Here is a 27,791-nt window from a genome sequence, read left to right as displayed (position 1 = left end):
GGTGGTTCTGCAGAAAATTCAATACACTTTGAGCCGCATTATATGAACCAGTTTTCTGGGATTTCTCTAAACTTGCAGCAGAGGTCTGTTCTTTCCAGTAACACATATATGGTCATTTGAGACATTCTGCAACACGTAGCCTTGTGTAGAATTATTCCATCAGTGGAGGGGTCTGCTTTTCTAGCTATTGTTTTACAATTAATGTACACAGTCTTGAAAAGAACAAAAGAAAACATTCTGAGCCTGAAATACAGGCAGGCTACTGTATGTAATATTGATCGGGACAAAGCATTTGGAAACAAGAAAGAAGCTTATCCGGGAAAACTTCTATCAAAACTTTAAATTTCTAATGGAATTTTGTTTTCAAGCAGAACAGTTTTGCAAAGATTATTAATCAGCCAGCAGATGTTTTCATTGGTTTTAACAATGTGTAACAAAACTAGAACACTTTCTTGCTATGCAACCATTATCACTGATTTGTGTGAATAACAATATAGTACATGGAAGGAAATATTTTCTGTCCCTATATTTCATGACCAAGGACAAAGATACAAGAAGGAAAACATTAAAAATACTTGGAGATCGACCTTTCAGTTGACCTTCTTAAGAGTACTATCTGACTTCACCAGTCCTGTGATAGAGTACTTAACCCACTTCAAGAAGAACAAACTTCACTGTAATGGCTATTGTTACAACTGAAAAGGAATTGCTCTCTGCTTATCTCCCTTCCCTTTAGGCTCAAAACACAACATTGCTTTCACAGTATCTGGGCAACCATTACTTACTGTTCAACAAGTAGGTAGCTGCGTCAGCATGTGTAGGCTGTAAAGGAACAAGTAAAGGTTTATTCCATGGCGAAAAGAGAAGAAAGGAAACGTTTCGGTGTCAACACCCCCCGAAGAAGGCTCCATAGCCAAAACGTTGTGCTTCCTTTTTCCAGCATGGAATAATCCTTTACTGTTCCCAAAAGCACACATTGTCTTCAACATTAGTGACTACTATGCAGTGTATAACAACTGATGGAACCAATACAGGTTTTCTACACTGATGAAGAAAAGACGGGAGAACTCATGTCAACAGCTTAACTTGACAACAGCTTAACTCCCTCAGCTTGAGGGAGGTAAGGAATAACCCAAGGAAAAACTAGTTGAGACCTAACAAATACATACAAGTCTCTGCAGAATACAGATTTATTTGCACATTCACAGCTGCAATTCACATTGATAAAAACTATTTGCTTGGGGGAATAACTGTCATTTACCTACTTAAAAATGTATTTCATAGTTTAAGACATCTGGAAAATATCCTCAGGCCTGCCTGCCCATAACTAGTTGCACCCAAATTCATCCTGTGTTTTTCAATGGCCAAAAATGGCACTATTTCAAGATCAAACTCATTACGGATTCCAATGTACAGAACAGTATTTTACAACACTAGACAAATGTAATGTTGCATTTAACTTGTAAACATATATAATGTGAATGGAGAGAAGAAATACTTTTTATCAGACAGCCAACCACATTAGAACTTTGATGCAAATTTAAGAAAAATACTCATAAAACTGCCCGTAAAGTGTTCACCAAATTATGCTGTCCTTTTTGCAAAGTTTACAGTTAAACTATGTATAATATATTGATGATAAAAAAACCTTTCCTTCACATTTATAAGCAGATGTTTAAATATACAGTATAAGAGTTTCTGCATGAGGGTGACGTCTTGGCCATTCCAGCGAATTATCTTTTCCAATCAGCCATCCATCCACTTCCTAACCACGTCATCCAATTCAGAGTCACAGCAGAAGCAGCGGAACCATTCTGGCAAGCAATGGGCGCGAGGCAGAGTCCACCCTGGATGGGGTACCAGTCCAACGCAGGGCTCACACAGACACAGCCGCTCAAACTCTCACAACGGGGCCCGTTTCCCCAGAAGGCACTTCACCTACCGGTACGGCTTTTGGATTGTGGGAGGAATGTGGAGCACCCGGTGGAAACCCACGCAAACGCGGAGCAAACATGCAAACTCCACACAGACAGCCCCCCCCCATGAATTGACCCCAGGCCTCCTGCGCTGCCAGGCAGCAATGCTGACTCACGTGCCCCCACGCCACCCCCTTTTCCATCATGGTGCATGAAAAAATATCGCCAGTGCAAATTTTCTTCCAGTTAAAATTGGGAAAAATAGATCAATTCACAACTTAAAAAATAGAAACAGGAATAGCAAAGAGTAACTTGAAGAAGTTAAGAATCTTAACAAGACCGGGATTTGTAATGACTCAAGAGATATATTGTCATTTTAGTTAATTGAAGGTGAAGAGGTCAGGCTGATATTTCAGTATACCTCAGTCCCTGTAGTGTTTCTGAGAATTACTGTACACCGTATCCATATGTGAAGTTCACTATGTGGGCTCTGATAGCTGGCAATACAATACTGTGTAGTAGAATCCTAAACAAACAGGCAATTGATCACCTGTCAAACATACAATAGCAGCTGTACACTGTAAAAACACAGCGAAAAACAGACGGAGGAAACCTGCAGGAAAAAGATCAGATTCTGGCTTTACTCCGGCTCAAACTCTACAGTATACATACCTCGAGCTTCCAGTCCATTTATTCCATATCCCAGCCCAGACACAAACCACGTTGCCTCAATATCAGAAGAGAAAAAATCGCAGCTGTGCACAGGGGGACTTCAAAAACAATCTCAAACCCAGCGTGAGCACTGTGGTTTTCATTTTCTGAACTTTAAGCTCTCAAACCTATGATCTTTTAAAATGGCCCCCTTTCATATCTCAACACCCCCATGTCACATTTTAGTTTAATAAGTATTTTATAATTCAATAAATATAATAAAGAATAAATGGATTTCCTGGTTCCGAGTCATACAGATCAATCCTCTGGGTCTGATAATTGTCACATGTATCTAATGTTTGCCATAACTCCTCTTAAGAAAGACGAGTTATATCGCAGACATGACGACTTTTCTACGTAGTGTAACTCACATGATTGCATGCTACAATGGCTTTTGTGGTTTCCTAGTAAATATGAGTGTACAATGACTACCCAGATAGTGCATAGCGTCATGAGGTATAATTTTTAAAACGGAGACTGTAAAGAAGCATTTAGACAAAGAATACTTAAAAGCTTTTCTTACACTTAGGTTTTTCTGTTAACATGAAAAGTGAAAAGTATTTGTTGAATTTCCACGGCATATCCAGAACACACCCCCCCCCCCATCAGTCATGTTATGAAACAAACAAATGAACTCCAGGGTCAATGGAGGGAAGACTGGCTGATCACATAATACAAATGGGAGAACGAGATTAGTCGTACATTGAAGGGGCCGATAAAGGCCTTCCTAAGGTTACCTTATCTAATCAGCCTTCCTGAGGTTCTGTTATCTTGACTGCAAGTTATCTAAAGCTATTAAGTGACAGGACTCCAGCCTATGTCCTGACAAAGTAAATCAGACAAGGCTCAGCTTCGCCACCTTCCATATGTGCAAATGAGCTTCTCTGTCCAAGTTCCTACCGAGTAAAGCCATGAGGATTAAAATAGTTTTCTAACACCCTTTTCACCGCTGTGACATTAAAACACTACAAAAAAAAAACAGTACATTCAAATCAACCTTGGCTTTCCTTGTGCTCAAAAGTTACAAAAATCGCACCTATCACCACCACCTCGGGCAACATGTTTCTCTTGCCATACAACCTTTAAGGACAAAGGGAAAGGCATCCCTCTGAAATGCGGTTTTGTGTCTTGAGCTGATCAAAAAAAAGCTTGAAGAGGTGAATTTAAAGACACTTAGAACAAGCATCACAAGTTCTCCAGTCGTCACACAGCACAAGGCACCCAAACGCACAGCTCAGACAGGCTGGAGTCAGACTGCTGTTAACTCAGCTGCACTGCTGAGTTATGCTATCAGCTGCTGTCAAAGCAGAAGGTTTTAATGCTATAAAACTGCAATCATTAAAAATGTGTGGTTCTTTTTCTCATCACTGTAGAAATACCGCATATATCCTGGAGAGACTGTAGTTTGTTGTTAAAAATAGTTGTCATATCAACATCTAACAACTTCTCTAAAGTTCTGAGGAAAATCCTCATTAATGGCGATTAATTTTCTAGGACTTCTATAAAAGACAAAACATTAAAACACAGTGTTGTTGGTTAGTAACCAAACACACCGCCTTATTTTTCAGCTCAGATGGGTGTATCGGTTTCATGCTGAAGAAGAATGTTGTAGAACTTCCCTTTCAAATTCCACAGTAGAAAAACTTTCATCTGAATGATCCTGCATGTTGCCCGCCCTACTTCTAAACTTCTTCTCAACTTTTCCCCAAATATGCTGCTGATAACAGTACGTGACTCGTGTTATTTTCATCAATTACACAAGAGAATCTGAGCCAACAAGATGCGCTGTGAAATCCTGTTTTGCTTCAGCCGGGGGGGGGTTTAGAAATCGCGTACTGAGCACAGCGGCGCGAGTCCGGGGTCTCGGCTCTTACCGCGGCGCGTGTCTGATCCAGCGCAGGCGCTCGTGGGAGTTCTGGCAAGGGGGCTCCCGCTGCGGCGCGTTCCCCTTCTCCTCCCTCACTCGGCAGCTGGCGGGTTCAGCCGCGCTGATGGACGCCACCCGTGTTTTTCTTAAATGTTCTCCATCAAGCGGGATTTGGAGTCAGCCCTGCCCCTTCCCTGCCACTGAGCGGCTGCTGAAATCGAGCCGGCCTCCGCTGTCTGGGGTCGGGGAGCAGCTTCTCCCACCCCTCGGAGCCCGTCATGCCTCACCGTGATCTCTCCTTCATGCTGCGCTGAACACATGGGGCCAGCGCCGACAGACTCAACCCGTTTTGAGAAAGTGGTGTGTGTGTGTGTGTAAGCGAGCGAGGGGGGCAATTATACCTGCCACTGTTCGCATAATCTTTTTCTTTTGTACAATGAGGAGGTATAACACTGCGGAGGAGACTGGCCGACCGAAAGAAAATAAAGTATTCTGGTTCGAATTAAAAGCTTACAGTACTGGATTGCAGCCCAATAATAACGGCCTCTCCTGCCACTGTTGGTTTTGTAGAGTCCGAATATGCCTTTTCAAACACTTCTCAGGCGGCTAACCACCTTGCACAAGTGTTCTATTAAATCCGCATCCATTTTCCATCTGTTTCTTCCCAATTCCGTGTTTCAGGGGAGCCAGAGCCAACCTCGGCAAGCAACAGGCTTAGTGAGGTACAGTACATGCCGGAATAGGTACACTCCAGAGGGGACGCCAGTCCGTCACAGGGCAGGCTCCATGAAATATGTCACATGCTGTGATTTACTGAAAGATTCCAGTGGGACTACTAAAACCAAATCTTAACCTTTCAAAAAAGCAGGAGAAGAATATTTTTTTGTATCTTCAAATCCACCTAACGGCGATGTGCCAGAGTGTATCTTGAAGACAAGCAGGTTTTCCAGTTATTTGCTTTCAGAATGAAAGAGCATACAAACCACAATGGTTTCATTTGAAGATCAGCAGTTCTTCAACTCTAGATTGTATTAGCTTAAAAAGGCGCACCCAAAGTAAGAATGTAGGTTTCTCCACCTGCACAGTTTAACATAAATCATTACTGTTTCTGGTATTTGGATTTTACCAAGTCGCTATTTTACCTCTCATATTTACAAAAAGTTATTTTTAAGCTTTTAATTGTTCCTTCCACGTTGATGCAGAAAGGAAAATTACTTGAAAAAAGATACATGTTAGCATACATATTCTTTGTACAAGAACTGCCTAATTGACATTCTACAAGAGGAATGGGCTTAAGACGCGTTACAGATGTGCAGCTTGCACTGCTTACAACTATAGCTACATGAATCTCGTGACATTCACAGGAGACCCCGTTCATCACAGATGTTAATCAGCATAATGAATTTAGCCATGTCATGTCTTTACAAGAAAATGTCAGTGCACATTCTACAAAAGAGACAGCAATTTCCTGATGATATCTTTGTGAATTTGTTGCAGCTATAAGTGATAAATGTCTTCTGATGCTCATAATACATGTCCACATTACACAATGAGGGAATATGCACAAAATGGTATCCTGGAGCCAAATCTTTGAACACAGTTTATATAAGTACTGTGCTCTGTGCGTCCAGGGCACTGGCAAAAAAAAAAGTGGCTTTTTTAAGGACAGATGCTGAAAAACATAACAAATGACCTGTTTCATTAGCTAGTAAATACAGGAAGGACAGAGCCAAAGGGTAGGTTGGGCAGCCCTTTAAGCTTCCTCTGAGTGACTCCTGCATGTGCATGGGGTGACTCCTGAGCTAGGAAAGCTTGCTGGTGCTCGCCTGTGCTTTACTGTAAAAGTGCAAAAAATTCAAACACAGGAGTGGAATATTAAATGTTGCAATGCCACAGAAGGTTTTCCGGAGATCAAGTTAATGTAAAATATTTAAGTAAAAACAAAAAATAAAACAACTGGAAGCACTAAAGGAAATGTAAATTTGCAATATTTAATACTGAATTTTTTTACATGTAAGAAAACTTGCTTTTCTGATATACAAAAGTCACAAGATCACCAAGGGAAAACTGAGAACTAACTATATTTGATTTAAGGTTATTCCCCCAAATATTAAACCTTTAAGTTAAACAGATGCAAACTACAAAATTAACATTCTGTATGACAGTCTTTAAAACTTGCGTGTTGATTAATTAAGAATACATTTGTCAAACACAGCAGCAAGTCTTCCTACATCATGTACTGTAAGTATTAAGCTGGTAACAGGAGACCATAGTTCATTTTCACCAGACAGTCCAATATTACGCTCTGCCTCCTAGTAAACTGAATATTCCGAAAACAAGGAATTGACAGTCAGTTTTACGAGTGGGATTTATCTATACAAGACTTCTTGAGAAACCAGCTGTTCTCTGATAAATGCGTAACACCTTTGTGAGGTGCACGACATGGGGGTTCTTCGAACACAGTAGCATAACATTTACGTGCCATGTTTTAAAATATGGGGACTTTGTAGTAAGTCTCTTTCCCTTTTGTTTAAGCAGACAGTTCAACATTTTTTTCCCCCAAAACTTACTAGGCAGGTGTGTACCTGAACAGAAGTAATAAAGGAGTGTGAAGTTTTGTTTTCTGATGCTGTACTCTGGAGCTTGTAGAGGTCAACCCACTGCTTCAGCCTATAAATACAGTGATCCTGGGTGATTCTGGATAACGAGGTGTCCCTCAGACTCACCCTACAGAAAATCCTAAATACTACAGCAGGCACTCATGACTCAAATCTGGCTGAGTTTGTCTATCAAGTCATAGGACTCCATGGCAATTCCTTCTCATGTGATTAAGCACTATGAACTTCAAGCACTATGTGAACTTCAAAATGGGCCTCCTACCAGGAAATGTTGAATTCCTTCCTATAAGACTTCAATAGCTAATGACATAATGAACATACATCAATTTTTTAACCACTTCATCCAATTCTGTTTTCAGGATTGCTGGGGAGTTGCAGCCATACCATAAAAAGTGCTTATTCTTCTGCCCATATGACAAATATGCCACTTAATTCTCATAATTTCCATCCATTTTCTAACTGCTTTATCCAATTCAGGCCACGGGGGAGCAGGAGACCATCCCGGCAAACAATGGGAGCAAGGATACACTCTGGATGGGAAGTCCATTGCGTGGCAGACAGAAACACACACACACACACACACACACACACGGGGATCCCCTCCACCACCACCAATGTGCAGCCCCCACCTCGATGATGTGACGGCAGCCGCAGCGCGCCAGAACGCACACCACACACCAGCTCTTAGTTGGGAGGAGAGCAGAGTGATGAAGCCAGTTCATAGAGGGGGATTATAAGGAGGCCATGATTGGTAAGGGCTAATGGGAAATTTGGCCAGGACGCCGGGGTTACACCCCTACTCTTTACAAGAAACGCCCTGTGATTTTTAATGACCACAGAGAGTCAGGACCCCGGTTTTACATCTCATCCGAATGACAGCACCTTTTTACAGTGTCCCCCGTCACTATACTGGGGCATTAGGACCCACATGGACCACAGGGTGAGTGCCCCCTGCTGGCCCCATTAACACCTCTCCCAGCAGCAACCTTAGTTTTTCCCAGGAGGTCTTCCATACAGGTACTGACCAGGCTCACACCTGCTTAGCTTCAGTGGGCTGCCAGTTGTGAGTTGAAAAAATGTTTCACACAAAAAAAAATATCTGCAATTACTACATCAAGAGCTGTTTTGCCATCACAAATAAATAACAGTGATCTATAATTTCATAAGACACTTAAAAAATATTGAAACTACCATCGGTTTATAAGTTTCATTTAACTAGGACTTAAATACTACTTTTAGACTGTTGAGGCTGAAGCTTCATCCCAAAATACACCAATAAAGGCATTAAACTTGATTATAGACAATTATCATATTTTAGAACATGGATATGAATACCCTGTCACCTGTAGTGCTGTGATTTGACAAAGAACTAATTAATATCATATCTGTAACCCAAAACAACCATCACACATCGAAATACGGATTTTTCGTGTTCCTTTCAGATACGCGTTTTATTTTAAGGCATGTAAAGTTATTTGTAACTGCCAAGTCAAAGAACGGTATATGCTGAGGCCATCTGTATTTTTCAAGACTAATGAATGAATTTTTTCCTTATCTTGATAAGCAGTTCATTAATCTTGGCTTGTTCACATGTACAAAGGACATAGAAAAACTCACCACTGCGAGGAGATGAATCATGCAATAAAATTAAATGAAATAAGAAACAAGGAAGCTCACTCTTTTAATTGTATAAGATGTCTAAGAAAAAAGCTCATTACTCTAGTCTGTGTGGGGCTCCCTTTCCACTGGAGCACAATTACCATAAGACCCATGAAGAAAACAGACCTAACCCCAGTTTGGAGAATGCAGAAGGAAAATCTAGAAACTAACACTTTCATTTTATGGATTTTAAAAACCATTTTATGTACACTCCCATCAGTTTTAAACTAACACTGCCATGGAGTGTCAAAGAAAAAGTAAAACGCAATACTTTAAAATGGAATCGGCTCATTAAATCAAACAATGCAGCTTAGGAACAAGGAAAAAACCACAGGTCTCACTGTGTTTTGTCATTGGGAAATCAATGAAATGACCAATCTCAACCTTCCCATCATCGTATACCTCGTACGTTAACAATATGAATGCTACACAGTAAATAAACTGAAAGCAGAGTTTCAGACTCATTTAATTAACACGGGTGTGGAAGGAGTTTGGGACTCCTGTCAGCTTTCCCACACCAAGACTTAGCTAAACACATTTTAGAGCAAACTGAAGCCTCTTTGAAAACCTTTTTATACAATGAAACCACACAACAAAAAAGCCAAGGTCAAGATTTTTTTCGAAATTAAACATTTTCATTTTTAAATTGAATGTTGAACATATTGCCTAGGGGACTGAGCTTCTAAAACCGCTTAAGAAATACACTGTTACAAAATATAGTTAGCTCAGTACCTTCATATCAAAATAAACATGATGGCACTACTGTCCACTCTTGTGATTTTTACAAATGTTTGAATGTATGAAAACACAGATACTGCTCTTCGGCACGCTCGAGTCAACCTCCACATTCCCCACGTCGAGATGAAAATTCTTCAAAGACTTAACTTAATTGCCTAGTCACTTCTTCCTTTGTAAGAATATTTAACAGCGTAGCCAAACAATGGGGCATTTAATAACCTTGCTGTAAAAACAAGACGCCCAACTGGATTTGCTTTTCCCTTTTGACATTAAGTTGGATTATCGGAGCAAAGATACTCTTCAAGTCAGTACATATACCCTTTCACACTGTACAAACTGGAAATTAGCAAACATTTAACTCGTACATTCAAATAGGAATATCAGTGAAGCACTTCTGCTGTGGCCGTATCAAGACGCATACAGCTGCTCTAGCTGAGATAACAGAAGTAAAAGAACAACTGCCTGCAGCACAGATGTGTTTACTGAAAATCAATTCCAAATCTTGACATTACCGCTTAATGAGGGAGGCAAAGTCATCGGAGCACCGTGAACGCCGATCAATACAGGCAGCTGACTTGACTCAGCACAAATAACTCCACAGCCTAAAGGTTCAATAGTTAATAGTCCGAAAAGAGCTTAAGTAATATAGTATTACAGAGTTTAATTAGTTTAGTACCTTATTATAGTATAGACTACCACAGAAGGTCACAAGAAAGGTCAATTTTTCTCTGAAACGCTAGGAGGCATTATTTAATTTAAAAAAAAACATTGCGCAGCTGGAGGATTTATACATACTGTAAGTCTAAGGGTGTTGAATTGTCCGATATCTTACTCTGCAGAGACGTTTGGATAAAACTTCAAAACCAAAATATTAGCGAGATTGTGAACGGTCAGCCTCATCTGTGACTTTCTAAACAGACACCTATAAAAAATGGAATCACTTTAATAAGAAAAAAGTATGTACAAACACAGTATATGGTTTTAATGCAAGGCTGAAGGAATATCCAGCCTGTATCTAGAATGCTCTAGAACACTTCTTAACACTACAGTACTTCTATTATTCTTACTAGTGCTTCATTTTTAAAATTTGACCCGGCTCGCTCTGCTGGTAGAGCATGAGACTCAGTCTCGGGGCAGTGGGTTCATGTCCCACGTCGGGCACCAGGTCCTCCATGTTGGAGGTTGGGCACAAGGCTAACAACCCTGTCCTGTAAAAAACTGTTACGGTAACAGCAACAGGGTGTAGCTGCCCCTAAGTGCCGGAAGGCATAACAGGCAAACACCCATCATCCTAAAGTCTAGAGCGCGTCATTAGATTGCTGAAGGATGCTGAACAGGTTTATATTTACAGTAGTTGAATTAACCAGCACATCCCTTGCCACGGTTTGGTCAACATCCAGACTCGAACCGCAGTGAAAAGGCCATGGACTGTTCTCGGAGGACATGGTCAAAAGCCTGTCTCTATAAACCCACTTCCCCTGTAATGTCTCAGACAGATTCTACACCAGGATGAAACTTCACCCCCACAGTCCTCACCCCATCTGCTGTTCTGCATCAGGCCAGGAAGGACTGGTACCACGAACAGAACTGGAGCATCTGCAATTTCTATACACAGAAATTACTCACTACTTCAGAAATTCTTAAGAAACCACAGTTTTTATAAGAAATAAAATCCAAGGAAGTAATGTTGTAATAGCCTTTAAAAAAAAGGCATGCTGGATAGATTTAATGTGAAATCAGAGATTCTGATCTTCCTTAATCTTGGGTTAAACTCCATTCTCATTGTCATTCAATGCCTGAGGACTCAGGGGACAAAACAATAGTGGTTTTTATATTTGTCTGGGATGTGCATGGTTCCAGAATAAATGTGGTCAGCCTGGGTATCATATGCACTACACACTGAGTGACCCTAAAAACACTGCAAATTCTATTGTATATCATGATTCAAAGACCGATGTACAGTACTTTATATACGGCTACACTAACTGTCAGAAAGACAAATGGCAACACAGAAAGTAGGTTTGATTAAACTCCATATTGGCAAAGCCTTATCTTCCTGCTGTGTCTGTTGACTAATGCATAGCGAGAAATGCATGCACAGAGTACATAGAGGGGATAGCTTCCCTTAAGCTGCTGGAAGAAGGCTGACAGAAATGACATGCCAGCTCATGTCTCATCACTTTACAGCACAACAGGCCGGCTTTATTCCTCAGAGTTTTTTTTTTAACTTGTCCGTTCACGGCTCGTTCGCACTTGAATTCTCTGCGCGTCTCCTCCCTGCCAGCCTCCTAGCGCACACTACTCGTGGACTGCGCACAGCATCGGTTAGTGTCGCCTTCCTCTGCAGCAGCCGAGGACAGCATGCTAACCTTGGCGTTTACCAGCATGCTTCTGTGCCACATGCTGCCCCTGCCCACTGCTGCTGCCCTTCAGCTCTCCCTCCAGGTGTGGAAGCCAAGTCGTTTCGTTCAGCGAGGAGAGTAATATTTTCCACTCAGTGCCTTGCAAAAGCGATCAGACCCTTGCACACTTTTCACATTTTGTTGCTTTAACGATTGCAATGATCTTTTTTTAGTTGTACACTACCTGCTCCACACATTCAAGAGCAACGGGAACACAGATGGAGCAGATGTACAGGCAAATCTCAGAGGAAAACTTGCTTCAGAACTGAAACTGGGACAAAAATGTACTTTTAGCAGGACAAATATCCATAGCACATTGCCAAAGCTACACTGGAGTGGGTTAAGAATAAGTCCAGTGTCCCAGTCCTATGGAGAATCTGTGAAAAGACTTGTAACCTGCTGCCCATAAGTGATCTCCAAGCAGATCTGTTCAGAAGAAAGGGCAAAAGCTGCACTAAGCTGAAGGTGGAAGAGACTTAACCAAAATGACATGCAGCTATAATTGCTACAGTACAAAGGTGCTTCCACCAAATAATTCACACGTGGGTTGGACACTTTCACAACATTTCCTTTTTGTTTCTCTTTGGCTTTTGCTTCCAACCTACATTTACAGCAAATGTTTCTTAGCCTTAGAAACATTCAGTTTAAGAATTCAGGTTTTGAATGAAATATTACATATAAACAAATGTGCACACAACACCTTGTAATTTAACCATAGGAAGGGTTTGAATCCTTTAGCAAGACAGTAGCTCTGCGAGACTAATTTGATTTAGTGTAATGTATTAATTTAGGTTTCAGATGCACAGATGCACAGATTAATTTAATAAAATACCAGCAATTCAATAATCAAAAAAAGACTGATAGAAAACAATTATTTAATAAACTTTGGGGTTGTAGTTTCATATACAGCATGACCTAACACTGCCAGTACATTAGTGCTGATCAGCTCAAAGCTGCCTGTAGAACTTCACAAAAATTCATTTAGGGAATTAATGCTTAAAACTGAAGAACAGCTGTGAGACTTTCTATTGATTATCACCATCTCACAGTGGGAGAAAAATATATAAGAATCTGCTTTGCCAGACAATTTATGTATTCGGGTTATATATGTTGTTCCTAATCTGTCCAGCAAAAATGTTTCTCTTCAAATATCACTGAATTACATAACTGGGACAGACTGACAGCTAATTCACAGGAACAGCAATATATTCCCTTATCAGATAGCTGCTTTCTCTCCTTTCAGTAAATTCAAACCAAGTAATGGAATGATGGTTTCATTAAGCGCTGCATGATAGAAAATTCTACAGTAAGGAATCAAAGAGAGGCAGTCTTTTCATGCATTTTCATCATGATTAAAAATCTGTCGAAAAGAAACCATCTTTATTTAGTCAAGATCAACAGGTTTGGGCATTAACACTTTGGTTTACCAAAATAACTTTGGTTATTTGTCTATTACACAGTGCATAAGGCTCTACCGCCGTCGTCACACAAATCATCTGACAGGGCAGGCTACAGCAAAGGAAAAGAGGTGGTGCTGGGGCATGATATGAAGCAGAAATGAAGCTTTGTGTGAGAATGTTAGGAACAAGCTTCTGTGTCTGAATAACATTTAGACACAGGCTATAACAAAGGTGTTGCTTATTTATCAAAGTCAACACTACTGCCCTTTGTTTTTGCCCTTAAATGCTCACTGTAAAAACTTTTCAGTGAACATTGATTTGACTTTATCTAGTCGATACTCCTTCAACAAGAAAGCCTTTAATCTTTAAATTGATCTATTGTTCTTCAGCTGCTGTAGGAAAGCATGAGCGTTCTTTACCTTCCTTTGTAGTTCCCCTGCTGCAAATATACAGACATGAATCTGTAGATTGATCCCTCCGATATCTACTACACCATGTGAAGAACCTGATCTTTTAAAAATATTTCCAAAGTGCAGTGCCCAGTGAGAACAGGACTCGTTTTATCCCCGGGAGTAAATGGAAATAAGGCTTCAGTGCCAGACTGCTCTGGTGAGCTGTGATGAAATTAAAACAAGGTTCACATCATGATAGAGCCATCAACTGGCATTTCAAATATAAGACAACAGTTTCAGGGCTGAGACCAAGCACATTGTAACAGTTTCATTCAACTTGTCACAAAGACAACTGTTTTCAGAACTAACTCATATCTTAACTAGGAGTGTGTCAATTAAAAACCTATGCCAGATAAAGTTTATACCACGCATCCAAGCTTTTCTTCCAAGAATACATTTAAAACTGAAGGTCTATTACAAGCAGGCAAGTAATCCGTTTATGGCACTCTGCAACTTTATCACTTCATTAATGTGGTACACCAGTACAGTAAGCCCTGCAGAGCAGTTTATCTATGGTAAAATATGCACAGTATCCATTCCTCTGAAAGGAGTAGGTAGGACTGTTTTTATTCAATGGCTATAAACAGAGCAATGATGTATATGTTGACATTAAAACAAAAAACAAATTGTTCTATTGACAGCCACAAGCATGCCCTTCCTGTCGACAAAGTGCAGTTTTCAAGTTTTCTCACAACCCTTGAGCTACTGTGCATGAACTTTAAATTACAGAAGGTTACAATTAAATCCTGGATTAAAAAGGGCCAGAGGCTACTTAAGTCTTTGTTTGTTTCCTGCCAAACATTCACACTTCAGAAATCTATAACAGGTTCCCAACATTATGTCTCTTGAAAATTCTCACTCAATACCAAAAGGTTAATAGGTTTAGCTCTGCAAAAACCTTTGCAGCTCGTTGAGTGAAGCCACAGCACCCTAAACTCAACTTCTGTCGTTCCCGGTTTTCCTTTCTCGCCAAAACCAGATTCTGAGTGTTCCCAGGATTACAACCTTCAGGCTATGGGTGAAACAAGCTTCTTTTTGTATCAGTATTGCCTAATCACCAGTGTTAAATAAACTACTGTCTACTGAGCTGATAGAAATGTCTCTGCTCAAACTTCTTAGAAGGCAGCAATCTAGAGAATTCCTACAAAATCTGTTTAGGCTTCACATCAGAAAAACTCGGACTCACTGAGATGTTCTTTTCCCCCCCAAAGAACTGGACTGATACTTGAAGTCATAGCACTACAGTTTAGTTATGTCTGGTGACACTAAGGACACACAGCATACTGACCTTTAAATACTGAAAGTGTTTCTAGTCTCTACTACAAACACAGCCTTGTGATAATTTCTGTTGTGACTTTCACACAGTCTGAATCGAGGATGCGGATAACTCATTCACCTAGGGAACGCAATTTCAATTAAATTCGAACAATGGCAGCTCTTGAGAAGTATAAACATATCAAAGCCGTCTACTAAGCGACAATCTAAAGCAGAATTACACAGGGAACACTTACAAGGAAAAATAGATCTTGGGGATAAAACTGTAATCTTTTTCCATTGTTTTCATAAGGCAATGCAAACACATTTTGGCTGTTACAAGCTTAAGGCACTTATTTTGTTCAAACCAACAGGATCATTTGTCATTAGTTAGATTTTAGAAGCACCCTGCATGGTCTTCCCAATTAATTTTCTTCTCATTTCTGAGGAAATGTGCAGTCAAATGTTTGAGCATGTTCAACACTGGAGTGCTCAATCCTTCCCATATCATTGCTATTAAAGTCTAGAAACTGGTAGTGTGTTACAGTCAAGTGTAAGACTGTGTAAGTGTCCTGTTCTGTAATTTTTTTTATATACATGCTTCAAAAGTCTGCTGTAACTGTAATCACACATACAGCAGGGAGCAAAAAAAAAAGATTTTTTCCACTGGTTAGACGCCGACATCAGGAGATGCCAGAGTCGTGCTCAGAGGTCCTGGAGTGCGGACAGCCTCGTACTAAGCTGTGGCACAAATGACGATGCACGGGTCGTAAAAAAATAACATTTACAAATCAACACGTCCGCAACCTGCACCCCTCGTCATGCACGAAACAAAAATACTAAAACCGTCCGAACCGTGCTATGTGCGTGCAAGGGTGGGGGGTGGTAGGTGTAGCCCCCCCCCCAGCACTGTCCCGGAAATTCAATGCCACACTTGCTGCTGCAAGCACTGGAATAAAAAGCAACAAACACCCACTGTAACTCGGGAAGCATCACCTCAGGTCTTTCCTGGTTACATAACTCGGTGAAGGTGATGATGACGGGGAGGAGCCTTCAGCCGCGACGCTCCACCAGTCTCCATCGAGCATCGCTGCTGCCACGAGGTGAGCACCCAGGCACGCGGCACCGACGCGAGACCAGCTCTCCGGTGAGGGACCGGGAGTCACACAGCCCCTCGGGCTGCTGGGGCCCGCTCTTTGAGCAGGACGTCGGGAACAATATTGAAAAACAACTGCCTACATCGCAGCCTCACGTCACAGAGTGTCTCATCAGCAAAGCAGCGCAGTACACAGTATACAACTACCCCCTCAGAGAGACACTGGGAGAGAATTAATGTAACCTTCCAGGCACTTTCTGAGTGAGATTCTCCGTTATTAATCAAGAACACAGAGAGTGGTTGGTACTGTATACGGCTGCAGCAAACCTGCTCATTTCATACGGCGCTGGTTCAGAGCTTAAAGCACACACCAGCAGCGTGGTATTAGTACTGGGTTTAGTCCACACATTTAGAAATGTCATTCCTTTTAAGTTAACTGAAAACCGAGAACCTTTGACTTTTAAAAATAAAAATAAAAATGGTGCGTCATCGGCAACAACTTACTACTATGTGGACGTATAAAAAGCATGCTGAAAAAGGGCTAGTTCAGATTGATGTTTTTTATTTCTGCCATCCATTAATGGAAATTCACTTCAAAGGCATTTACCACCCACAATGCCAAATTAAAATTTACATTTACATTTAGAGCCCATCAGAAAAGAAGGCTACCCATTGCAAACATGGAATTGCCTTGCATTACAAACTTAGTCTTTTCAGAGATTAAGAGCAGCCATCCTACTGAATTCCAACCAAGGGGATGTACTATTTCCTGCTGTATGCTACCATACCAGGCATTTTTGCTGTTCTTCCTGAAACCTCCACTCTCCTTTCCACATGAAGCTCTGGTCCCCGAATCAGCCCTTCACAGAAAATCAAATATGCATGTGCAACGACCACATCACCGCTCACACCTCTCACCATGAGCCCACTGGATTATCTCGGACATCGAGGGGAAAAAAAGACAGGCAACAGGCAACAGCAAGATCCCATTCCCTGTTGCCCAGGCCTGGAAAAACCTTCAAACAGGCAGGAATGCCTTGTTTACACAGTAACTCTGACCCAAGGCATCCTACACCGTCGCTTAGAACACAAATCGGATGTGTCATTCCATAGTCAAATCTCCTCTGTCAGGGCTAAATTTAGCGATACTTTCATTTCCCTCAGCCATTGGAACCCTGTCCATTGGATCACAGAGGATAAGAGAGGATAGGCATAGCCTCCCAAACAGCTTGGACTGTAGTTCTCAGAACTTCTATCTCACAATTAACATTAGCACTAAGCCTTAAGCCATGGTAGCTTAACGTGTAGAAAATCAGTAAGTGTTAACCTGTAACTAGAGCGGGCCCAGATGCCACCTTCCAGCACTAACCTGATGTTGACTTGAAGTAATAATGCATAACCGTGTTTATCAACTCAAGGGGAAGACATCATGCACACATCAAATACTGCAACAGTGCAACCATGCACAACAGAGGTGTTTTCTAAAAAACAAAGAGCAAAATAGTATTCATTTTGAGTTTACAAACATTGCAATCAATATGTGCAATTAAAGAGAAAACAAATGATCTAATATTTTACAAATATGCTCTTTAGATATCTGTAAAGTTGGCCTATTCGGAGAGACAAAAACACCTGGTGACTTATTACAGTGACAGCACTCTCACTGATGATGGGTGTTGTTAAATTGGATATAGAAAGCTTAATGCAATAAAAACAAAAAAGCTAAAAGTTTATATAAACCACTCAAAAACAAAAATCACTGAACTAACCTTTAATTATCTTTTGCATATCATTAAATCTGATTTTATCTGATCTAAGACACTAATTACCTCACTTCAAAAAACAAATACTTTAGCCAACAAAATATTACTCAAGAAAATACATGATAAAACCATGATTTGGGTGTTAAGGTTTAGAACTAGCTGTATATTAATCACTGTGATGATCCCTCCTAGGAGAATTAGTCCATTACACTAAATATTCTTCCCGGAGGTTCATCAAAATGCGTCCCAGCCCTCAACGCTTGACTGCTGGAACTGAGTTTGTAGAAAAAGGGATTTGATGTTCAGTATAAAAATAGCGCAGTTCCTGCATTTAGCGAGCTCCCCCAGTAATTTGAAACAGGGAAAGAAGCTGACTGTTAATTCTGAAGCCAAGACTACAATGCAGGAGCACCTATAGCAGTGTGAGGTTTGCCGTTAACTTTTAGCTTCTGCAGGCAAAATCCAAACCCAGGCAGCGTGTAACAGACACCGTTATAATTAGGAAGCAGTTCAGTGTGGAAAATGCTGGCATGATGAGACACAAACAGATTACTAGCATGAAATCAAGGATTTCAGCAAATTACAGGCTTTGGCAAGAAGAGAGAAAAAGCACACTTAATTTGACTTTCATGTTCCCAGACGTAGGTAAACGGGTTATAATGACTGACTAAACTGACCACTTTCTCACAAATTTCTACTGAAATCTCGATACCGTTTTTAAATTATTTTCTCCCTTGTCATAGATAACAGCCAAGAAAAAGAAAAAAGTAAAAAAATAACACCCAGTTTGATTTGCATATACATACAGTCACAGAAACTTTCCAGGGAACTTAGTAGTAACTAATGCTAATTAAAACTAAAACTAATAAGTAGTAACGATTTCTTTTATTGTTTAAAGCACTGTACTTCAAGAAATAGTGACCAGCAGGAAAAAAACAAAGCGTAGTGATGCAATATTCCTGGGAAGGTCAGCCGATTCTTGAAAATGATCACTGTCCTTCTCCTTGCCCCCCTTCCTAGGTTTTCTAAGCAGAAAATTGAAAAGAGGCATGTAGTGTGAATCTGGACACCTCATTCATCCAGTCTGAAGAAATGTATTAGTACAGCACAGACAAGCTAACGCACAACAATAACAGTAACACATTTCTCTGTATTTCCCAGCCCCTCTTTTAAAAGGCATTTCTTCAAGACCTAGGTTATAACACAAGGAAGAACCTGTTCCAAAATACAGAACGCAGTAGAAAACGTAAAACAAACATTCATCATCATAGATTAGGTCGCCTGAATTGTATGCATTATTAGCTTACACTTTAAACTGATATACTGCATCAAAGAAGTGTAATCGCAACTACTTAGCTATTAGAAGCATTATACTTAATACAGTACAAGAACCGCAAATCCCTCACAGATCGTGTCACGCAGGGGATACTGCCTCATAAAGGTAATGGAGTAAGTCATTGCAGCATAACATTTTCATCTTCCTCATGAAGACCAGGTGCAAAACGTTGCCACAAAATAACAATGAAAAACCCTTCTAGCAGGGAATGACATCCAATCTCACGTTTGTGTAGTTGGACTACTCAGGAGGCTACCAAGCAACAACTGAATAAATTAAGGTTTATTCCATGCTGTAAGGAAAATAAGAGAGTTTCAGCTGTGGAGCCTTTCAGTTAACTCCTCAAACTTAAACTAGTGCTACTTTTTCACATAGTGACCCCCCTCTTCGGCACTAAACGTGGTTTAGATCCTTTAATCAGAACCATTCATGGTCATTTATGCACAATGAAGTAAAAAAAAAGTACTAGCATATCTGGACCAGCAGCTCGTATTCCTTCTCTCCTAGAAAGGTAGAAAAAATGTTCATGACACTTCAGGAGGACTCTAAACTTTGTCATTCTGAAATGCTTTGATCGCATATGAACATTTGTTTGAGGAAAGTTGCATTCAACTATACCCTAGATTGGGTTGTCATTTCACTAAACATCTCCTGAATAACTCAAGATTTCTATTGGACAATCAGGAGCTCTGTCTCTCTGAGAGCAATATATCTAGCAGTTAAATGACACGATTCAAAATTAAATACTACTTTAATTATCAGTTTCAACATAAAGGTCAGCTGACTACTCTTTTCTGGTCAGTGTCTTATGTTCCCTAAGCAGCAGAAAAATGCAGTGTGTAAACCCTAAGAACGTGTACTACTCACAAACTAAACCAATCAGTTAATCCTTAATCACAGAAAATACAGAGGTAATATTGTTTATTTATTATTTTTGTAAATGCCAGTATCGCACATTTCAGGTTTGTTCACCAAATATCTCAAATGGGAAAAAGAGTGTGCCTATCATACATACAGAATATTATATGAATTATTTAATGGCACCCTCCAAACACGAAATACGAGTATTTAGGAACATGTTAATATCTGAGTACTTCATATTGTGACGTGAAGAATATTCCACAGTAGACAAATGAAAGTGACCTTTTGTCATACTTTAAGATACAGTACAGGTAGCAGTTAATCTCTGCAGGCCCAAAGATAAAGAAATAAAACTCAACTGAAAAGAAACAGTGAGGCTCAAAGAACATGAAAGAATTGCACAGCAATGGTCAATGACTGGGGAAAGCACTTTGTAAAGGTAAGATCAGGGGCTCCAGCCATGCCCAGTCAGACTGAGTGAGCGTTGAACATGAAGCGTGTGATCCAGAGCAGACTACCATCATGGGCGACGGAGAAATCGTTCTTCATTAGCACAAAGTGATCACTGTGTGGAGCAGAGAAGAAGCCTTCTGTTTAGGCTGTCTGTCTAAAACCTTTGACCTTCCAGATGTTGAGTCACAGGCACTTCACCTATTCAAACAGGATTTGCCCGTGCAGCTCATCGAAAAGAAAATTATCAGGTCATAGATCTAGTCAACCTGCGGATGAATTCCACTGTGTGTGATAAGGGCAGAAAAAACAACAGCCTTACTTCTTCAAAGCCCTTACTTAGAACCGACATATGCCGACATCAACGTTGGCTTAGAAAACGGATTCAAAGCAAAAACAGACCGGTATCCCTGACAAAGAACCCAGAGCAAAATGAAACGGCTTAATTACCTTCATGGACAGTATCATTTAAGAGCAATCTGCCCAGAGACTTGGCTAAGGTTGCACCCTGGAAAGCAAAAACAGCTGGAATCAGCAAGCTGTCATCCACACATGCTGAACGCTTGTCCTGGCTGCATCTCCTTCCCACTGCACACGCTGTGCTTTTGCCAGCTGGGTTAGTCATGGCTCCCCAGCGACTTCCATGGAAATCAGTTTAATGTGGCCATAGACCCTCTCAGTCCCAGAGCTCCTCACACTTGGCTGCCAACCCCTTTTCAGAACTGGACGCAGGAGGATAGCAGCTTCTGGCACAGCGATGCTGTGGGGAAGTGGACGAGTCAAGAAAAACCCGAGAATCAAGCACTCTGCCTTTCCATCCGATCAGGAGGTCTGCTAAGCACGTTCAAGGTCTCGCGTACAGTAAACTGAATGAACTGGCTTTCTAACCTCTGCATTTAGGAGGTCATTTATGTGGGAGATATCAGTCCAGAACCAGATAACGATTAAGATAAAAGCTGATTTTTCACACAGGAATGATCGTTCTCTTTATCCTGAAAATCCACTGACGGCAGGCAGATTAAATGTAATTGTTGCTCAATGCTGGAAGACTACAAACACGCAGCTTGTGTGTTGATTACGCTTGTCCTTCATTGGGACTCCCCAAGTAGCCATTTCATCTGCAATCACAGATGACTAGTAAGATCACATGAACAGTTACAAAACAGAAGCTGGCCGTCTAGCTCCTTTGCCTTTTCACTAGATAACTGATTCTAAGAATTGATTTGTTTCTTATCGTCTGCTTCTGTGGAAATCTGTCTTTGGCTTCCCCCAAAGACACAAGCAAAACATAAAAGACAAATAAAATCACAAAGTACATTAAATCATAACAGTAAATAATACATAAATAGGCAGTGGGGGGCACTATATTTACATAAATTCGCTGAGAAGCTTTCTTGCACAAGGGACATCCTTACAAATGTGTTTATTTGAATATAGTGCCCTATACCACCTCCCTAATGGAACATTACACATTGAGGATGGAGCAGATGGGTGGAGCCAGCTGTGATGGTGCTTGCTATTCTGAGATTATCTCCCAGTTATTTTTCCTGCCATTTTCCACATCCTGGAGAGGACTGTGATCAAGATGCTGGCTTCACCAGCAGGGCTGGGTACCCTGTTCCAGACCTCCACCACCTTTCTGTGTAAAGACAGACCTTCTGTTCTCAGTTTTAAATGCATTTGGCCTGAGTTCTCGAGCCCAGGTTTCACTATTGATTCTGAAGATTCTGATGTCGGTGTACTTTGTCACCTCCATCTCCTCTTCAAGACTAAAATGTTCAATATTTTCAGCCTACCAGTGTAGGACCCTCCCACCTACCTGTGACATGTAAAGGAATATAAGAGGTTAGAAAAAGAATGAATATTAACCAATACACAAATATCGTTGCCAATTCACCATAATTTAACAATAGTTATCATAAAAAATGACTAAATAATGTTCATGGAGACGGAGGGCGACTGTTCCTGACAGACAAATTTTGAGCTTCATAAAATGTTTAACTAAAAAAATACAAAATACAAAGTGTGCTGTTTCCACTATTTAATTATAACTTTCAAAAAGCAACCATAAGGGGTTCTTAAAAGCAGTAATTTAAACCAGTCGTACATTCAGCATTTTCAGGTTCGCATCCAAACCTCGCCACAGAAAATATTGTGCAGAAATTCACGTCGCATCATAAACCGTTAAAACGATGCCAATTTTTTCTGCTTAACCAAACAGACGTTATTAAGTGCTTGCTTAAAAATCCTGATTCTGCTTAAAAAGGTCTTTCACTTGGCGAAAAGTAAGATAGACTTTCAGAGGACTGTGGCACAGTGGGGCCGGGGTTAGTAGTTCTGCCTCACAGTGCTGGGGTCCTGGGTTTAGTGCTGGGTCGGACCTGGGCTGCTGTCTGTGGGGAGCTTGTATGTTCTCAACAGTTGCATGGATTTTCCACAGGTGTTCTCCTTCCTCTCATAGTCCAAAGATATAGCGGTAGATTAACTGGCTTCTGGGAAAACTGGTTCTGGCGAGTGAGTGCGTGTCTGTCTGCCCTGCAGTAGGCTAGTGGCCTCTCCAGGTTCTGTCCTGCCTTAAACCCACTGCCTGCCAGGATGGGCCCCAGCGTCTCCACAACCCCGTATTGTATAAAGCAGTTAGAACATGGATGGACGGATGGACTTTTAGAGGACAGTAACGGCTAAATCTCAATCTAATCGATTCTTTTCTTTTCAAAAGAAAAAGTCCCCGGCCTCTTGAATTAAAATTGATTATTAAGATAAATGCAGAAATAAAAATCATATGGAGGGAAAAATCTGACTTCTTGGACCATTCATTTAGAGGACAATTATTTTCTAAAATGTGTTGTTTTTTTTAAAAAGAACATAAGCCTAATGCAATTTCTCCGTTACTGTTAGAATGTTTTCACTTAAAATAATTCAAAACGCCTAAGAGGTCTGTGTAAACCCTGGAAAATATGAGTCATGGCCGAAACTGAGATCACTCAGGAAAAGCTCTATCTTCAGCTTAATAAACGACATAAAAAATAACCACACAAATTCAACAGACCTTTTTTTAAAAATACTTTTAAGAGAGCTCAGCAACACCAGAATAAGAAGAATGATCTACAGAAACACATTTTGACACAAGACCAATTTATTTAGAAAAGTTAATCTAAACACTAACTCAAAATACTTTATTTTGCATTAATTAAAAAGTGTATATTTTTTATAACATTTTCCAGAATCAATTGTGGACAATGTGCTGGTTATTGGAACACAAGATTTGTCTTTCAAACTTGAACAGGAAAACAGTATTGTGGGGTACCAACATGGGAAAAACAAGAAGGACAAGTCACCTCAATCATGCCAACTTTAAACACCAGCCCTGTCCAACCATCTCTACAAGCAGCATGACCACGTTCCCCTTCACAGTACGCCAATATCACAGCGTGCTTCACAAAGTCGAATTCAACGCAGTTCTCAAGCGCACTAGTGCTACAGGTTTTAGGAAACTGCAGATCTGACAACCGCGAATTACGTGTCAAATTAAGATATTTTAGCGAATACTGTACTTAATGTACTTCAGGTATGTAATTTAATTGCTGGAGCTAGTTACAAGTAGGAACTCTTAATTAAAATTTCAGTTGATCAACATCAGTTGTTCTTAAGACACTTTCAAATGTACATGATACAAAATCTCCTATAGTCAAATTAACTTCCTTTTCCATTCAATATCCTTTATGTTTTAGAATGACAAATCGCTAATCTTTTGAAAATGTGCAACAGCCATATTGTGAGTGTTTTACTGACTACAACCCATTGAAATATTTATTAAATCAGAACTTCGTCTGGAGTGGTGGCTCTGTATTTGACAGAAGATCTTGTGTTAGCACAGTGCAGAGTCAGGTTTACAATTAGCAGCTGCCGAGATTTTAATTTAATCCAAGCTGCAGGCATGTCTGCATGTTTAGCCCATTCACGAAAACAAATAACCATATCTCATTAAAACTGAACCTGCCATCATTAAATAGCATTACAAAACTGAAACATGATCTCAGGGGGACTCCTCTTGGATGAAATAAATACTGTTTGGAAAAGTGAATTGCGCTCTGTATTCTCCTGCCTTAGAGCTGCACACTACACAAGAGAGATAATCAGCCCAGGATGGGGATTAAAATAAATAGCCTTCTGACCTACAGGTGGTTCTGCTGCCTTTAAGTACCATCTGGCGGGTATTTGCATCAAATTCCCTTCTGCCAGAAAGGTTTCAGAGGCAACAATATGTTTTGAAACCTTTAACCCCAGTGAGCCTGAAAATAAGTGACAGCAGCAACACACTGTGCTTAAAATTCGACTTCAAATGCTTTCTGTCCCAAGCACACTTCAGGAAAGGGAAATCCAACAATGAAAACCTTTTTTTCTTGCTCACTTTCTGGTGGAAAAAAACCCAAAACACGGCCTTCCCAAATCTGAATCAGGAGGATTCCCGACACTCTGCTGTACTCCGTTGATCTGTGAGTCATTAAGGAAAAATCACAACACTTCCAGGAAATGAACAACTGCATTAAAAGGTTCCAGCTGATGTGCCCTTAAGCACAGCATATCAGGAGACCGGGTGAGGCCGAGAGTCAGAGACACACTTGCTGTAGAAGGTAGCTGATTTATGGTGGAAGTCCTTTACACTCCTACAGTTAATGTTTTGCAGACTTCTCAAGTAAAACCCACAGGGGGGTGGGGATCTACACAGAAGTCCCTTGCATTAACTGTGAGAAACTAATGAGCTCATAGGCTGTGCGGTTCAAGGTACAGCATTACTCTGAAATACACACATTCCTCTCTGACTGAAGGGGAGTTCACTAGTGGCACACAGCAAGATGAGAATTCATCATGACTTTTACTCGCTGATATCTTTATACAGTATTTTTACATTTTTGTAAAATTTTGTAATAGGAGGAGACAGCAATGATAGCAGAACCAGAGATTATACCAGAAAGCATAGATATTATACTTTGTTTTATCACTAACAGTTTTATTAAACAGTCACAGGGAGTGATATAAAGAGCAAGACAATCAATCTGTAGATTTTATCATGAATATCACGTTCAATAAGCGATAATCCATTTCAGAGTCATGATGGCCCAGAGCCTATCCTGGAAAGCACTAGGTGCAAGGCAGGACACGCCCTGGACAGGACGCCAGTTCATCACCTTTGAAGACACACACACACACACACACACACACACACACACACTAATTTTACAGAAGCCAGCTACCGCACCAGAATGTTTTGGGGCTGTGGGAGGAAACTGGAGCACCTGGAGGAAACTCACATGAACACTGAGAGGACATGGGAAATCCACGCACATACTGTCTGAGGAATTGGGTCACGGGACCCGATGCTGTAAGGTAGCAATGCTAATTACTGTGCCAACTTGCCGTCAGTCTGTGGATATACTACACATCATTTTGTAAAAATAAATATATAATATTTGCACTTTTTGCAAAATCTATATTTTTCCCCCATTTCGATTTCTGTGCTCAAGGTATAGTGCACTCATTTGGACTGCATACAGTTGAAGGACACTCTCAAGGACACAGTGTTGAACGCACTAGAAAAGGATTGTCTTGCTCCACAGAGAATCACAACATACTTTGAGGCCACCTGCCACACTGCAGTGTAACTATATTAACATGGAATAAGTGAATCTCCTGCATGTAACAAGGAAGGTGGAGAGCATTTTAAAATGACTTAATCATAATAAAAAATATTTTAAAAGTCTGAGGATCATAAATTCAGTCCTCATGAAACAGAAACATAAGCAATAAGCTTGCAGGGGTCGAAACTCCTGTCAATGCCCTTCTACTCTCATAAGAGCCTACAAAACCCAGCACTGTTTACTCAGTATCAAGAAAAAACAGACTTCATCCAACATCCAGGCATGCTGCCAATATGCTTAAATCTTATTTTAGCTTCTTAAGTATGGACTTAATCAACCCTTAACAGAAATGAACATTACAATCTTGCGGTACCAATGGAACTTATTGGGAGATGCTGTCAGATCTTCAATATTATATTTGAAAACACTCCAACTATAATAATCTAAGAAAGGTTACAAACAAGAAGGCCATTTGGCACAACCTACCAGTTTGTTTCTTAGTAGCTATTTACACTGAAAATATCTTCCTGAAAGAGGGGGGAGGAGGGTATTGGATTCGGTAACTCGTTCCACACTCCCTCAATCCTCTGAGGAAAAAAAACATGCGACCAGTTCTCAGTTTTAAACTGACTTCCCTATAGTTCCCACTTGTGTGCTCTACTGCAGAGTACTGATCCTGGAGAAGTCCACTCAGTTCACTTTGTCCGTACCTCTGAGGATTTTGAACACCTGAATCAGGCCTCCCTGTAGCCACCTCAGGCCAAGATGAAAAGGGCTCAGCTCCCTTATCCTGCCAGTGTATGAGATTCCTTTAAGACTGGGAATCGATCTGGTTTTTTCATCTTTGGACTGATTCCAGAGAAGTAATATGCTTATTGCAATATGGTGATCAAAGTCTATCGCAGTCCATCTAGTGAATTGTGCAATCTTAACATCCATCAGTTTAAATTCTACACTTTTCATTATATATCCTTCATTTCTGTTTGCCTTTTTAATTGCTTTCCTACATTGTTTACGAGATGTAACTAAATCTGTCAACATAAACACAAAAGTCTTTTTCATTGTAAAGGTTCTTGAGGGTCCAAGGCCCCTATCTTATATTTGAAGTTGCTTTTGTATTGTCCGTTTGCAATACGCAATCTTGACTATCGTCTAAATCTTTCTGAATTTCCCTTTGCAACTTCTATTGTTTGCTAGCCCTATTTTGGTGCCACTTGCAAACTTCCCTACTTTACTACCTATGCCACAAACTAAATTATTGATATAAAAGTGCACTGGTCCCATCATGACCAATGAGCTACTCTCCTAAACACATAACTCCAATCTGAGCTTTCATCCGTATGTTCCGAAGGGCTGACATGTACATGGGTTCAGTCCAGAGAACCATCATAAACACCCAAATTTGCATATAACAAAGAACACCCCTAAACTGCCACTTAATTTACTACAATATATTGCATTATGGTTCAAAGACATTGAGTAACCCTCCCTTATATGATCATTCAAGTCCTGATACATTGGTTTTAAGTTAATTCAAGTAATACTGATGAACTGAAAGAAACTAACGTAATCAAAAACATATGGTATATCAGCTAAAATAATCAGAAATCCTTCCTCTGCATTTTCCTG

The 27,791-nt window shown here is 40.4% G+C and overlaps 1 protein-coding gene across 3 annotated transcripts in view; it reads right to left on the bottom strand.

The window, feature by feature from the left end:
* Positions 1 to 27,791, bottom strand: part of rassf8b (Ras association domain family member 8b) — a 60,606-nt gene that overhangs the window by 19,848 nt on the left and 12,967 nt on the right. Inside the window, exon 2 of one of the 3 annotated variants that reach the window (XM_088645776.1) lies at positions 17,483 to 17,594. The exons of 1 other annotated variant lie outside the window; for it this stretch is intronic. The gene's annotated coding sequence lies outside the window, so the exon portion shown is untranslated. Of the gene's footprint in view, positions 1 to 4,501; positions 4,775 to 17,482; positions 17,595 to 27,791 lie in introns of those variants that run through there. One more of the 3 variants, XM_088645777.1, reaches the window with a different exon arrangement.

The sequence above is a fragment of the Lepisosteus platostomus genome, chromosome 9, assembly GCF_059453375.1.
Source record: "Lepisosteus platostomus isolate fLepPlt1 chromosome 9, fLepPlt1.hap1, whole genome shotgun sequence".
NCBI lineage: Eukaryota > Metazoa > Chordata > Actinopteri > Semionotiformes > Lepisosteidae > Lepisosteus > Lepisosteus platostomus.
This window is presented reverse-complemented; position numbering and strand designations above follow the sequence as displayed.